At 37.3% G+C, this 15,515-nt stretch overlaps 1 pseudogene across 1 annotated transcript in view; it reads left to right on the top strand.

The window, feature by feature from the left end:
- Positions 1-10,921: 10,921 nt before the first annotated feature.
- Positions 10,922-15,515, top strand: part of LOC108512378 (alpha-internexin pseudogene) — a 9,414-nt pseudogene continuing 4,820 nt past the window's right edge. Inside the window, exons 1-2 of the transcript XR_001880579.1 lie at positions 10,922-11,006; positions 15,189-15,367. The product of XR_001880579.1 is annotated as an alpha-internexin pseudogene (transcript). The remainder of the gene's footprint in view (positions 11,007-15,188; positions 15,368-15,515) is intronic.

The following is a 15,515-nucleotide window of genomic DNA, read 5'->3' as shown; positions in this document are numbered from 1 at the left end:
TTTTTTTTTTTTTTTTCTGGCAGTATAGTAGATGAGCAATCTTCAGATGTTTTGTAGTGGAATAATTTTCTAACATAGCCATATCTAAAATTGAAAAAGAAAGAAGCAAAGATAATTTTTTCCCATTTCCACCCCTCCCCCATTTTCATCAGGAAGGAAAATATTTTCCAGAAATGCTCCCTCTCAGCGGATTTTTATTTGTATTCTATTGGTCAAAATTGGGTCAAAGGGCCATGTCCTTAAACCTATCCCTGACAAAGACAATGCAGTGAACATTTTATTTACGGTCTTCCCTTCCCTCCAGGTTTCTTTTTTTCTAATTTCTTTTTATTTAAAAAATTTATTTTACTTAAATTGCATAGAGAAAGGGTCTCACTATGTTGATCAGGCTGGTCCATAACTCCTGGGCTCAAGCAATCCTCCCATCTCCGCCTCCCAAAGTGCTGGGATTATAGGTATGAGCAACTGTGCTTAGTCCCCAATTTTCACTGTATGTTCTTCTATAGAAAATATGTAATTCTTTAATTATAAAATATTATATTTTATAGACTAGTTGGTAAATATAAAAGAACATGTGAAAAAATAAAATCAGCTATAATGCCATAACTAATAGATATTACGGATAATTTTTAGCTAACTTCAAATTGGATTTTATTTATTTGCCTTTAATGTGATATGTTTTCAATACTTTTGTAGGCAAATGCATATTTCACTGATCTCAGTCCTCACCACTGGTCATTTTACAGTACATTGTTTTCATTTTTGAGCTCTTAATTTGATTAGTATTTTGAGTGACTGAAATACACACCCATATACACACATACTCTTAAAGAATGGCATATAGGTAATATATTTTCCAAGCTCTTGAACATTTAAGAATAGTTGTGTGTTTCATTCATTAATATATTCATTCCTATAACAATTATTTATTGAACATCCTCTATGTACCTGGCAGGCACAATGTTAAATATTAGACTTACAAGGGTTAATAGGACAGATATGGCCCATGCCCTCTTGGAGCTTATAATTTACTAGGTAGCAGATATTTAAAATATAAAGGATATGGAGACAAAAAGGAGAGATAAGGGTGATTATATGGGTATGTAATTCAGAAGGAACAACATAACAACCTAGTTTGAGGATCAGAGAACATTTTCACTTTAAAAAATTGCATTAGACTGAGACCTGAAATTTTAGCAGAAATGCAGAGTAGGAGGAAGAATATTCTGAGTAACAGAAACTCCATGAATGACGCATTGAGGTAGGAGCAGATGGCAAATTTGAGAGGCTGAAAGAGGACCAGTATACTTAAAACACTGAAAGTGAAGAGGAGTGGGACATATAAATCCTATAAAGAGTGGGTAAAAACTCAATTGTGGATGGTGGATGGCCATGTGAATCACTGTTGGGATTTGGTACATTGTTATAAGGGCAATGAAAATCCTTGAGAAGTTTTAATATGGAGATATGATTAATTATGCATTTCAAATAGATTACTCTAGATATTAAATTTACTTTCAAAATTCTGTATGCATCTTCCTTGTCTTCTGCAATTTAATTTACAAAGTAGAAGTCTGAGGCTAACTTTAATTTTGTTCCTTTAAGTGTAGAATACATTTTTTCTAAATGTTTATAAGAAATTTATTTATTCTTGAAAAACACTGTCCAAGGATTCTTCTAGATATAGATTTTTTTTACTTATTTTTTTCTGGAACATATTGAATTATTTATATGCATGTATTTAGGACATTTTTAAAAGCCTGGAATGTTTTCTTTAGTTATATCTTTACTTATTGCTCCAATTCTTTTTTTTTCTGTTTTTTTCCCCTTGGGATCCTCTGTAAATTTTGAGACTAAATTTGTACTTTTTTTCCCTATGCCTACCTTCATTTTCATTTGACACACACAAAATCTCTGACAAACACACAGATACTCATGGACATGCACATACGTTTATATACATATTGATATAGAAACACACATGTAGACACTTAGCAATTTTCATGAAAATTTAGGAGAGGTTCTGTCACGTGTGTTAGCCATTTTAGTCTGAAATTGCCATTCTCGTTTTGGAAACTTACACCTGAAATCTACAGTGAAGATATAATCCATGCAGGAAAGGGGAAGATGGTACATAGAGAGGTTTGGAACTTTTTTAGTGGCATTGGGAATACTCCAAAAACTATCCTAAGTGAGTAAAGAAACTGAGTGTGACTTTGTTATCTGCTGAATTAAGGTCTTATCCTATTCAAAAGACAGAATTGCCTTCATGAAATGATAGAGACCATTAATTAGTCTCTCTTTAGGAATTCACCAACCATTCTAGTTCTGTAGCATTCTACTGTATTAAAAACCAACATCAGACGAAACAAAATACAAACATAACTTCTAGAAGAACAATTTTATAAATCTTTTGGTAACTCAGTTTGGCAGACAGAAAGCTCTTCTAAAGTCTCACCCAACCTGAACAGACTTTTTTAGAAACCTATTTCCCTTTCCTCTCTCCAGGAAACAGAGACAACAGTCTTTTTGGAAAATATCCAAATTTCTTGATATATTGAGGACATGAGCTTCCTTAATTGTTTTTCAGTCTCGTGCACCAGGTGTATATGTGCATTAAAAATTTTCTGCCTTAGCAGGACTTCTAAGTCTAGTCTCCTTCCATAGGCTCCTTTTTTTGGTGAAATATCATATAAATGCCCTTTAATATGAAGGAATTATTAATATCTATAAAATTTTGCTTTTAAGTCATGTATGATTTTTTTCTTGCATGTTATACTTAGTTTGAAAGAAGTATAGTGTCCAAGTGGAGAACATGAACTGTAGAATTAGAAGCGTGGGCTGGGATCTTGACCATTACTTACCAGCTGGGTGAGCTTGGACAAGTGACAGGGTTTCTGTGCTTCAGGTTTTCCATCTGAAGAAAAGGATCTCTTCATTTAAAGAGCTAATGTATTCAAGAACATGAAAGAGTACCTGAAACATACTGCTTTATATATGTACTTGTTATTGTTATTTTTAAGGTAATTGGCAATACAAATCTGTCCTTTTAAGTTGATTTGACAATGCCTCTTGAAGAAAAGAATTAAGTTCTTGATAAACATCAAGACTCAATAATAAAATTTAAAAATTCCTAAGTTATAAAGATTATTATTAAAAGAGACCAACTACTTTATTACTTTAAAATATTGATTAGCTTTTTTGAACTTATTTTATGTCTAAATACTCTTTATAAATCTTATATTCAGTAGAAATATGTCTTGAGTGGTCATCATCAAGAAAGATGACAACTTCTTGTAGAAATTTAACCCTTGGTACCCTTGGAAATTAATCTTCTTTAATTAATTACATTTCCAGGGATATTTGGGTATCATTTGTTTGTTTGTATTGTTTTGTTTTTCTAGTAAATGGCTTCTTAAGCTGTATTATCCCCTCCAGTGTCCATTGATTCAGAGAAAATACCAACAATTGGAATTTATTGCTCTGATTTTGAACAGAATCTTGTGGCTGTTTTTATTGTAATTCAAAGCACTGTTTAAATCCCTTTGCTTAGAAGCCATTGGAGTGAAAATGTTCATATTGCCGATTTACTTTGTGACAATGATGTATGGGAAGATTATTCTGCAAGAACCAGAAAATATAATACTTGTTGGAAGAAATTCAATGTCGCAACCAGTTGAAATAAAGAACACCCAATCCCACGTGCTAACAAAGTGGGGATTCCTTTCCAAAGCTTTGTACTATGCAAAGGATACTTTTCTGGCGTGCCGAGAAGTTATCTCTGGGACTGTCACACTTGGAATTCCAGCAGATTACCCTATCATCAAGTCATCAGTATGCTGCTATTTGAATAAACACAGCTGTTGTTTTCCAAGAAATATGGCTAGGAGCAGCAAGGAAAAAAAGGGCAATTAGTGTTATTGAAATGAAGGGGTACTCAGGATGGCATATATATATTTATGAGCATTTTCGTTTCCGAATAGCCTATTTACCATGCTGTGACTTAACAGTGGGGGAGTAATGATCCCCTCTCCAAATCCTTGGTACTTTACTGCGTTTTGCTATTTGCCTAATATTAATTACAAATAATTTTCATAATTAAAATAAATATATATGTTTTAATTTCACATGACCTTGTGCTATCTTCTATCCACAAATCCTTGACGTTTTGATGGCAGCATGTTCCAAAGACCTATATATAAGGATAGATGAATAGGATAACCTATTTTAAAATTTATACTAATGATTTCAATACGTGGAGCAAAGATGTTATTGTCCTGGATCTGGGAATAAGGCTTGTTTTTAGGGGGTCAAGGGGAACCTTCAGCATGGTGTAATGCGGAGTGGTGGACCAGAAAGATGAGACTATTAACCAGCAATGTGGCCCCAGGCAAGGGATTCCCTCCCCTGGATCTCAGCTTCTTTATCCGTAAACTGTTGAGAATGGATGATATGACCTTTAAGGTCTCTTCAAATTCCATGATGCTTTGAGCTTAGGCCTTTATTACACAGGTCTGACACTCAATGCTGAGCAACACATTTGTTACAGAGACCCATTGGAACTGGTGGTTGTCATCTTTATAAATAAACAAACATTCTGACTGTTTTTGTGCTTTCAGTATAAATGAAGACAAATAATGGGATGAGTTGTTAAGATCTTAGTGCTTTATTCACCTAAAGTAGTTTGTTTTGAATTTGTATATATATATATATTTGTCTGTTTGTTTGTGTTTTTTTTTTTTTTTTTTTTTTTTTTTTTTTTTAATATTTTTTTTTTTTTTTTTTTTTTTTTTTTTTTTTTTTTTTTTTTTTTTGAGATGGAGTCTCACTCTGTCGCCCAGGCTGGAGTGCAGTGGCATGATCTCAGCTCACTGCAAGCTCCTCCTCCCAGATTCATACCATTCTCCTGCCTCAGCCTCCCTAGTAGCTGGGACTACAGGCACCTGCCACAACGCCCGGCTAATTTTTTGCATTTTTAGTAGAGATGGGGTTTCACCATGTTAGGCAGGATGGTCTCGATCTCCTGACCTCATGATCCGCCCGCCTCAGCCTCCCTTGAATTTGTATATTCTTAAATCTTTAGTCTACGGTTAAGAACTCTGGTTCATTTTTTTGTTGTGTCTCTGCCAGGCTTTGGCATCAGCGATTGATGTTGGCCTCACTAAAATGAGTTAGGGAGGATTCCCTCTTTTTCTATTGATTTTCGGAATAGTTTCAGAAGGAATGGTACCAGCTCCTCCTTGTATTTTTTTTTTTTTTTTTTCCTCTTGGTTGAATTCAGCTTATGATCCAATCTGGTCCTGGGACTTTTTTGGTTGGTAGGCCTATTAATTATTGCCTCAATTTAGAGCCTGCTATTGTCTATTCAAGGATTTCAACTTTCTTCCTGGTTTAGTCTTGGAAGGTGTAAGTGTCCAGGAAATTATCCATATCTTCAGACTTTTTAGTTGATTTGCGTGAGGTGTTCTATAGTACTTCTCTGATGGTAGTTTGTTTTCTGTGGGGTCGGTGGTGATGTCCCTTATTCATTTTTTTTTGCATCTACTTTGATTCTTCTCTCTTTTCTTCTTTATTAGTCTTGCTCAGTGGTCTGTCAATTTTGTTGATCTTTTTTTCAAAAAACCAACTCTGGCTTCATTGATTTTTTGGAGGGGGTTTTTGTTTCTCTATCTCCTTCAGTTCTGCTCAAGGCTACAGTAAACCAAACAGCATGTATGGGTACCAAAACAGAGATATAGACAATGGAACAGAACAGATCCTCAGAAATCAATACCACATCATCTACAGCCATCTGATCTTTGACAACCTCGAGAGAAAACAAGAAATGGGAAAGGGATTTCCCTATTTAATAAATGTGCTGGGAAAATTGGCCTAGCCATAAGGGTAGGAAGTGAAATTGGATCCTTTCGTTATCCTTATACGAAAAATTAATTCAAGATGGATTAGAGACTAAATGTTAGACCTAATCCATAAAAACCTAGAGAAAACCTATGTAATTCATTCAGGACATAGGCATGGGGCAAGACTTCATGTACTAAAACACCAAAAAGCAATTGGGCAGCAAAAGCAAAATTGACCAATGGGATCTAATTAAAATATAAAGGTGGTCTGCACAGCAAAAGAAACTTACCATCAGAAGTGAACAGGCAACACAGAACTACAGAATGGGGAAATTTTTGCAATCTATTATCTGACAAAGGGCTAATATCCAGAATCTACAAAGAACTCAAACAATATACAGAAAAAACAAATCAACCCCATCAAAAAGTGGGCAAAGGATATGACAGACATTTCTCAAAAGAAGACAATTCATATAGCACAGACACATGAAAAAATGCTGGTCATCACTCGCCATCAGAGAATGCAAAATCAAACACACAATGAGATTACCATCTCACACCAGTCAAAACGCGTAACATTAAAAGTCAGGGAAACAACAGGTGCTGCGAGTGAGAGGGATGTGTGAGAAATAGGAACCTTTTACACTGTTGGTGGGATGTAAAACTAGTTCAACCATTTATTGGAAAACAAGTATGGCAATTCCTCAAGGATCTAGAAACTAGGATGTAACCATTGACCCAGCCATCCAAACTACTGCGGTATATACCCAAAGGATTATAAATCCCTATCCTACTACAAACGACACATGCACACGTATGTTTATTGTGGCACATATTATACAATAGCAAAGACTTGGGGATCACACCAAATGTCCTCTGTTTGGCACAGACTTGTTAGAAATGTGGCACATATATACCATGGATACTTATGCAGCCATAAGGAAGGCATGAGTTTGCGTCCTTTGTAGGGACATGGATGCAGCTGGAAACCATCTTCTTAGCAACTATCACAACGGAAGAGAACCACACACCGGCATGTTCTCACTCATAGGTTGGGAATGACAATGAGGATAACTTGGACTCGGGAAGGGAACATCACACACCGGCGGACTATCATGGGGAGGTGGGGAGGGGGGATGGATTGCATTGGGCAGTTATACCTGATATAAATGATGAATTGATGGGTGCTAACGAGTTGATGGGTGCAGCACATCACAAGGCACAATATACATATGCTAACAAACTTGCACGTTATGCACATGTTACCCCTGAACTTAAAGTCATATAAAAAAAAAAAAAAAAAAAAAAAAAAAAAAGAACTCTGGTTCAGGGGTATTGGTTTGGCAAGTGTAAGGGGTTTTGGGGGAAAGATTGGAGAAGTATGTTAAGGTTCTGTTATTTCTGGGGTAAAAAATAAGAAGATGCCAGGAAAAAGAAACTGAAGTTAGAGGCAATGACTTTTGTTTAGAAGGTCAATGCTGTGGTGCATTTTAAAACCATCTCATTTAAAAAGTACAGGGAGTACACCAGTACCCACTAGCTTGGTGGCTGTGGTTGCTTTAGCATCTTGTCCAACAGCCACGATAACCAAGCTATGTATCTTCCTTTTATTTTCTCTCAAGAGGGAGTTGATCTCCAATTTGCAAGTAAGTCTTCGAAATTTATTTCAGTTAAGCCCAAGGATTTTAAACACATCTCATACACAAAATGACACACATCAAGGGTGTGGGTATGTTGTTTTCCAGTGTTTCTAAGTAGGTGTGAAAGAAAACCTCATTTAAACTCTATTGAGAAATCAACAAAAGCCTTAAAACAAGAATAATGAAGCAGCATGAGTAATGTTCAGGGTCTATACTGAGACAAGGATGACGAGGGCATTGGTTCTTCAGTCAGAACAGCAACTGTCTATGCAATGTCTGAGGTCTGACTGTGTGACCTTGGGCCCAGCCACGAAATACTGTCACGCAAACCCAACCCCCCCTCATTAACAGTAACAACACACAGCGGTTTAGTGCTTTATGGTTTCAGAGCTCTTTTGCATGTTATTATCTCATCTCTGGTCCATTTTTAGGATGGCGTTAGCCTTACCTCATGCCCCAGCATTTCATCATGTCTTTGGAGACATTGCAGCTTAGCTGATAGGTCTGATTTTTCTCCTTATGCTTTGGGCAACCTCTGGAAGGGGTAAAAGTGATGTTTTGGCTAGTAGTTTAAACAAATAACAAAGTTGGACTGAAATGGAAAGTTTCTGGTGAGATCAAAGAATATGACATAAGGGATGAAATTAAGCAGGGTTTATGCAGTGGTGGCTTCTCTCACTAGGGCTCTGTCAGACAAACTGTTCCCACTCATTTTCTCACTTGGCCCTCATGGGAACCCCCTGGAGGTAGGAGCATTTATCATTATTCCTAGTGTACAGATGAGGAAACAAACACTTGGCCATTTACATAGTTTATAGAAGTCATAGGGCCAATGACAGAGCGTAGTTCTTTTGCCTCTTAGGCCAATGCTCTTTCTTCCATACCCCAGTGCCTCTCTAGGTATAAGATAACTTCTCAAGTTTGGACATTTTCTTGTATACATCACTTTCCTCTCCTGAATTAACACTGAGAGGTAATAAATTTCAGAGGAGAGCTGGGACTAAAGATACAGTCTTCACTCTGTCGCTGGGTTCTCTTTTTTTCCCTTAAAGTGAAGAGAATTCCTGTTTCTTTTGTACATTGAGGTCCATGCTACTTTTTGAGTCCTATAGATAGAGGAGTATTAGACACTCGTAGAACTCTTTTTGCTATTGCTTCTCATTATGTTGTTGTGGTTAATGTCCTGATGTTCAGTATTATGAAACACACTGTCTTGAAACTTGTCCACTCAAAAGCTATCACTTACTGCTTCTTTGGTTGTGGGCTCCATGGACTTTAAAAGATCATTGAATGATGAAAGCAAGAAAGTTGGAGAATGAAGAGGTCTGTTAGGCAGTTTTCTACCTTCAACGTGCCTGTGGAGATGTTGGGTGAGTAATGTAAGAGAACGGGTGAATGGCACATGCAGCGGGGCGGGGGGGCCTCCTCTCAGGGTGTCATTGTTACTTTTGTCTGTTTTCACTTTTGTTTTTTCTCTCATTCTTAGAAAGGTAGGTCCTTTGTGCCAGGTGGGGCATGGCAACAGGAGTCTAGAATTTAGGAGAATGGAGGGGCTACAGTTGGACCCAGTTAGTCTTTTCAAGATTGTTTCTTGACCACTGTCTGAAGTTAGTGGAATTGGATCTGGACAGAATATCAAAAACCCAGCCAAGAGGGTCAGGTATTACTCAAAAAATCTGTGCATTTGCCTAAGACTAGAAAACTTTTTCCATTCCTCACTGGCAGGTCAACTGATCTTCTTGATATACTTTAATCCAGTCTCAGGAACAAGCATCAGTGACTTTGGCTAAAAGCTCTAGGTAAGCAATAGATAAACTTTTGGCAGTAATGTCATTATTGGTATTTGAGTCAGTTGTTAGTGGCATTTATTATCCCCAGCCCCAAATCCTTCATTTAACTTTTATGTGTTTTTTTTTTTTTAGTTTTACTTCCCTGGATTCTTTTCTTCTCTTCAATTGTCATAAATCAGTAACAGTTGAACTACACTGTCAAAATACAGTATTTTTTTTTAAATGAATGAAACTCTTTGTTAAGGAATGGTTCTTTCTCTAATGCAAATAATTACTTTCTAATTGTTCTGTAAGATTATACTTTACTGCATATATTTTTAAAGCAGGCAGCACCTGCAAAGTAATCATCTTATTTACCATTTTTAAAATTAAGTAGCAAGTCTATAGGACAATTCCAATTAAATAAAAAAAAATTCAATAATGGAAATAGAGTAAGGACAAGGGGGAACATATGTTACACAAAGCAAAATTATTTTGAAACACAGCATCTTATGTGGACTTCCTTAGATTTTAGTGGCTTTTTGAAAACATGGCTCTACACCTTGATTTACTACTCATCCCAAAGTCTAAATCCAAGGTTGTTCTTGGAACATTGCCTCTTCAAAGCATTCTTATTAGAAGCTGAGAGCACCCAAAGAGAGTGGTGAACATTTAAAGCATACAGCATATAATGTAGCTGCACTAATATGAAACAATTGTTCTGTATTAGACTCCAGAGATTGAATTATACAATTCATATCTAAGCGAAAGATGAGCGCCATATTAAGCATATGTCCCCGTCTCTGAAAGCAGGCAGAAAACTTATAAATGCATCTCAACAATCTTCTCCAAAGAGCATTCTTACTGGTCTGAAGCTATGGAGCACTCTGTTCTCTCTTGAATGTACTTTATTATCAATTCTTAAGCAGTTGAAAGGAGGCCTTGAATCTGAACCTATCCCACAATGCCCTGTATGTCGTGTGACTCTCAGAGGCCCCTGCTGCCCACACTTTGTCAAAGACTCATTTAACTTGATAGGCTTATGTATTCTACTCTTCTTTTCAACAGGAGTGGCTGGAGCAGGGTAGAGGTAGAAGATGATTCTGTGTAATGGATCCAATTACAAAGACTTTTGGAGGAGTGCTGCGAAGAGGTTATATTTGGTGGGAGGAACAATCCTTTAGAATATGGTATGTCCCAATATCGGTCCTGGAAATAATCCTATCTATAGGAGACACTTCTACTTCATTTAGAATTTAAAGGGATGGAATATTCATAAAAAATTTTACATTGAAAATTTAATCCCAGCCTGGGGCTTGAGGAGCTAATTTCATCCCAGGTCTCTTTGGTCTACCATTACTGCTTTCTCCTACTTTATCAGGAAAATTTTACAATACCTTTGTGCAATTAAGAGATGCTGAGTGGCAATTATTGGCTCATTCTACATACCAACTTAATGGCCCGAGATTCTTTGGTTTTAATATCTAGCAAATTTTACATGAGGCCACAGAATCAACTCTTAATTCATTCAGTAGTAATAGTTCAGTACTATCTTGGTGGTGCGTATTATTTGTAGAGATCACAATTTTATGACTTGGGACTTGAGCGGGGCTTAGAAAAGTTGGTGGGGTTTCTGAGTGAGTAGTGAATAGTCCCAAGAATTGACAGACACATGGGGAAAGGAACAGAAGTTGTGGCAGACAATCATAGAAATGAAGAAAAGACAGAAACAACAGCGAACGAGAAAGAAGTGAATGGTGGGAGTGGTGGATGCCCCTAAATCATCTTGTACTGCTGTGCTGGAGCCAGTTTTGAAAGGCTCACCAAAGCTGATTATAGTTTTCTTTTGAACTCTGTTCTGTGATTTTGTTTTGGTAACTTCAAATTGGCACAGTGGGAGCATTTACACCATAGATATTGGTGAATACTACAAATCAGGGCTTTTTTTTTTTTTTCCCTCCAGGGAGCTAGTTGTTCAATATTTACCAGCACACTATGACCTTAGATATTTCTTTGTGATACAAGAAGCCTAAATTATCAAATGTGTCATAGCAGGAGAGAGTTTGGGAGACACTGGATTAGTTGGGCAGGGGCCAGTTCCACGACTAGAAATAACAAACTGGAGTTTCTATTCCCATAGTTGACTGAAATGAGAAGCAGGTCAAGGTATGGAGAGAAGAGGTCAAACTAGTTGAGAAAAATGTATTGTAGGCATTTTGCAGAAAGCAGGAGCAGTCTTATTTAGCACTCACAACAGATGAATAAATGGTGGTTGGGAGAGGTTAAATCTGTATATCATACAAGTTAGAACCAATTAGAATTTATTTTACCCAACATCCTCATTTCTAACCCCCACACTATAGGGTTCCTCTGTAGACCTCTGCATTCAATGAGGCAGGTGGTGCTCCCCACAACTTTTGGGCTTAGCTTCGACACTGTAATCTAGATTGAGCTTTCTAGTGATACCCTGTACACAGCTCTGCATGGCAGCCCTGCCTGTGGGTCACCTCCCTCTGACTCCATACACATGAAGAACATCCTCAGCCAAAACATCCCTGCCCCACTCCAGAGCAAACATCAGTTTCCCCTCCTCTTCTAAGTTTATAACTTTTTCTTTATTTCTACTGCCTTCTCATTCATTCATTTAGTCATTCAATAAACATTTGTTAAAAGCCTGTGTGCATTGTGAGAGAAAGAGGGAATTCAACCTAGGAAGACCTACTGGAGGGAACACATGTGTGTGTCTAATTTGGAAGCTGCAGAAGAAGAAGGAGTAAAGATGTGGGTTTGAGGACCACAGATGGGGGGCTAGACTTTCTAGGTCATCACGGAGACTCCATCTGTTTTGACTATTTCTCTTCAATATGAGCAAAAGCCTTAGCCTGGCAACTTACTCTTTTCTTCTGATTTTCTTTCATCTTTTGTCTCTGGCTGTTATCCAGGACCAGGTGGATCTCACTGACTTAGATGTTCTCCCTTTGGAGATCCTGGTGCCTTCTGTGCCCCTACCCCCAAGGTGAAATCACTTTAGATAGAATAATGCTATATGATATTTTTGCTTATCTGAAAAGCATAACTTAATTCTATTTATTGAAGTGGACTGATTCATATAAAATGTACATAGTAAATGATTTTGAGTTATTGATTTGGTAAAAAGGCCTATGCTTTGAAACAATTTCACATTTTGATCATGTGACATTATCCACTGAATGTCTTCTGATTTACGTTTATTTATTTTTAGTTGTACGTTTATTAATGATAAATGGAGTTCAACTATAAATGACTATAGAATTTCATGAGATATTTTAAGGAGGTGTTAGAGTTAGGAACGTGTGGGTGGGGAGCCATATATGAATAAAGATAGTTTCAGTCAGATGTGAGAATCACACTTTGAGAAAGTGTGGTCTCTGGACCAGAAACATCAGTATTACCCAGGAATTTATTTCAAATGCACATTTTTGAGCCCCACCCCAGGCCTGAATCAGAAATTCTGCAAGTGGGGCCCAGTAATTTGCATTTTCACAAATTCTGCAGGCAACTCTGATGTTAGCTAAATATGAGAATCACTGATTAAAGTAATACTAACAAAGTTAGCAACATTTAAAGAAAATTTTAAATGAAGTAGTACAGTTATGTCATTAACTCACTTTGGTCAGACCAATACTTGTTTGGATCCTTAGGCATATTTTCTACTTACTGTATTCTTAAAAACCAAAAGTGTTTCAGCATTTTCACTTCTTTTGCAAATAACCATTAGACAGACTTGTAAAAAGATTGATTGTACACTTTCATTTCCTCAAGGGGTCATTTATTCTTTCACATAATACTCATTCTCCAGGCAGCAGACAAAAGACTTGAAGACATACACAGCTGAAGGAAATGAAAAGGCGACAAGGCTAAGAGAACAAAGATGAGCATTGTCACGGTCTGGAGGGTGGTGGTGGAGGAAGCCTTCTCTACGCTGGTGCCTCTATTGGAACTTTCAGGAAATGAACATGTGTGTTTTGTGTTTTTCCCTTTACACCTCAAGAAACTTGGAACAATGATTTTCTTTTATGGAGAAGCTTACATTTAAGCAGATGAAAAATTAGCCCCGAGAATAGAAATACAGAATCAAAGTCCACAAATTTAATTATTGCTTCCCCTGGTTAGCTGATCTTCAATTCTGATATCTTCCTCTCTGGTGTAGGGGAGTAAGGGTTATACCCATTTTAAAATTCTTTGTTGTATTACGACTACTAATACACAGGGAAAGTTTCTATGCATTCATTTATTCAATGGATATTTATTAGGACTCACTGTTTATGGAACTGCCCAAGATATTGTGGGAGATACAAGGGAGATGACAACATCAACCCTGTTCGCAGAGTGTTTGAAGTCTACCAGGACTTCAAATGTGTCCATTGTACACGTAAGCATAATAAAAGTTAAAAGTAGGTGTGCCATACAATGGATCAAAATCAAAGGTTGTAAGAAGAGGAAAGGCATTCCTTCTAGCTTTGGTCAGATTTGGTCCACAATCAAATCAAATTCTTACTAAGTTCATATTCTCTTACTGACAAACTAAACTGCTGCAAAAAATAATCCTCCCCCATGGGAGATCTTACAGTCAGACCCTAATTGCCCTAGTTCAGTTTAGAATGTAGCTTTGAAAAGAATGACAAAGACCTTGAAGAGGCGAGCAACAGATTTTGAAATATCTGGTCTATAAGGGTAAGAGACTGTATGATGCCAAAGCCTGGGGGTACCCAGCTGGGGGGTCAATCGATATTAATTGCTAACACCCAGAGGTAATTAGCAGTAATTACCCAAAGGAGTGATGGGATGGCCAGACTGACTTAAAGGCACCAATTCCAGGAGCTCCTAGCATGTTGGGAACCTAACAGTTTCTAGGTAACCATAAACAAATTAGGTTTCCCCAGCAATTTATGTAGAGAGTTTTAAAATTGCATTACAAAGGACCCCTGGGGCAAGCTTTTATAAATATATTATTAAAACTTGTAACCCTTCCTACCCAGAGGTGAAGTTTATTTTCTCACACTTGGAGTCTGAGAACTTGCTTTAACCAATAGAATATCGGGAAAGAGAAATTGTGCAACTTCTTTTGCTAGTAAGTCTTACAAGACCTGCAGCTTCCAACTTCACCTTCTAGGAACACCTTCACCTTCTAGGAACATTCTAGGATCAACTTGTGAGGCAGCTGGTCTAGCCTCCTGGAGGAGAAGCAGTTTTGTGGAGAAGATTCAGGCATCCCTGCCAACAGCACCAACTCCAGATATATGAGTGAGTGCATCTTAGAGTCTCTGGCTAATAGTGTACTAAAGTGTTGGTCACTCAGAGTAGATCATTTTAACACCACCTTTTTCCCTATGGCAAAATTATATTCAACTATAATAAAAATTATAATTTTCTTTGTTTCTTAGTTTTAAAGCAAACAATTGGCAAGATAACGAATGTCAATTTCAAAGATATTCATATTGAGCAAAATATTTCATAGATGAAATAAAATTATATTCAACAAAATATACTTGTTTTCACCTTGCCTCAGTTTGAAATTTTTTTTGCACAGAAATTCCCAAGAGTAAGAATGATTGTAAAGACAAGGAAACAACACAACTTGAGTTCCTTCTATTCTGTGATTTTATCATTGCTAATTTCAAATCTACTGATTAAACACAAGAATATGTAGTACCATGGAAATAGGGATGTGAACCGCGCACAACGAAAGCTTGAGCAAGTCCTAGTCACTATGAAACTATTCTTAAACATATGTAACAGACACTGTGGGGGCTGGGGGTTGGGGGGCGACTGTGTAACTGAGTTCTCCAAATTAACTTCTATGTAGAACACAATGTTTATTAAAAGATAAGGAATAAAATGGGCTAATTTGAAGCTTCTGTAAATATTATTAAAACTCAAGAGCTCCAGTATTTGTTCAGAAATTAGGCCAACACCCTCCTCTGCCACCTGCTCCTCGGCCTCATCTCTAGGCCTCTGCCTGGCCTATCGCCTGCCGCCGGCATCCGACAGGCTGGACCTGAGCCAGGCAGCGGCGTGCACCAACGAGAAGCAGCAGCTGCAGGGCCTCAATGACCGCTTCGCCGTGTTCATCAAGAAGGTGCATCAGTTATTTCTTGCCTTCTGCTAGCTTTTGAATGTGTTTGCTCTTGCCTCTCTAGTTCTTTTAATTGTGATGTTAGAGTGTCAATTTTAGATCTTTCCTGCTTTCTCTTGTGGGCATTTAGTGCTATAAATTTCCCTCTACA

The sequence above is a fragment of the Rhinopithecus bieti genome, unplaced genomic scaffold (assembly GCF_001698545.2).
Source record: "Rhinopithecus bieti isolate Rb0 unplaced genomic scaffold, ASM169854v2 scaffold_28529, whole genome shotgun sequence".
In the NCBI taxonomy this organism is placed as follows: domain Eukaryota; kingdom Metazoa; phylum Chordata; class Mammalia; order Primates; family Cercopithecidae; genus Rhinopithecus; species Rhinopithecus bieti.
The sequence above is the reverse complement of the archived record's forward strand: the minus strand, read 5'-3'. Positions and strand labels throughout refer to the sequence as shown.